The sequence below is a fragment of the Lupinus angustifolius genome, chromosome LG02 (genome assembly GCF_001865875.1).
Source record: "Lupinus angustifolius cultivar Tanjil chromosome LG02, LupAngTanjil_v1.0, whole genome shotgun sequence".
NCBI lineage: Eukaryota > Viridiplantae > Streptophyta > Magnoliopsida > Fabales > Fabaceae > Lupinus > Lupinus angustifolius.
In genome coordinates this window covers 4881540-4881787 of record NC_032010.1, presented here as the reverse complement: position 1 = coordinate 4881787, position 248 = coordinate 4881540, and positions in this window count along the sequence as shown.

Sequence of the window (248 nt, the reverse complement as noted above, 5' to 3'; positions counted from 1 at the left end):
TTTGGAAAGTCTTCCACTTGTTTGGGAGTTAGAAGTTCCTCCGATTTGAGGTTTTTGAAGATAAAATGTCAAAATAACTAAAGGAAAGGAAAGGCTTTGTTTGGGAGTTAGGAGGGAAAGGAAAGGAGAGGGATGAGAGGGTAAAGAGGGGGAGGAAAGGAAGGAGAAGGGAGGGAAATCCAACTAAACCTCTTCCTTGTTTGGGAGTGTGGAATTTAGATAGGAGTGGTAATACAAAAAAACTATTT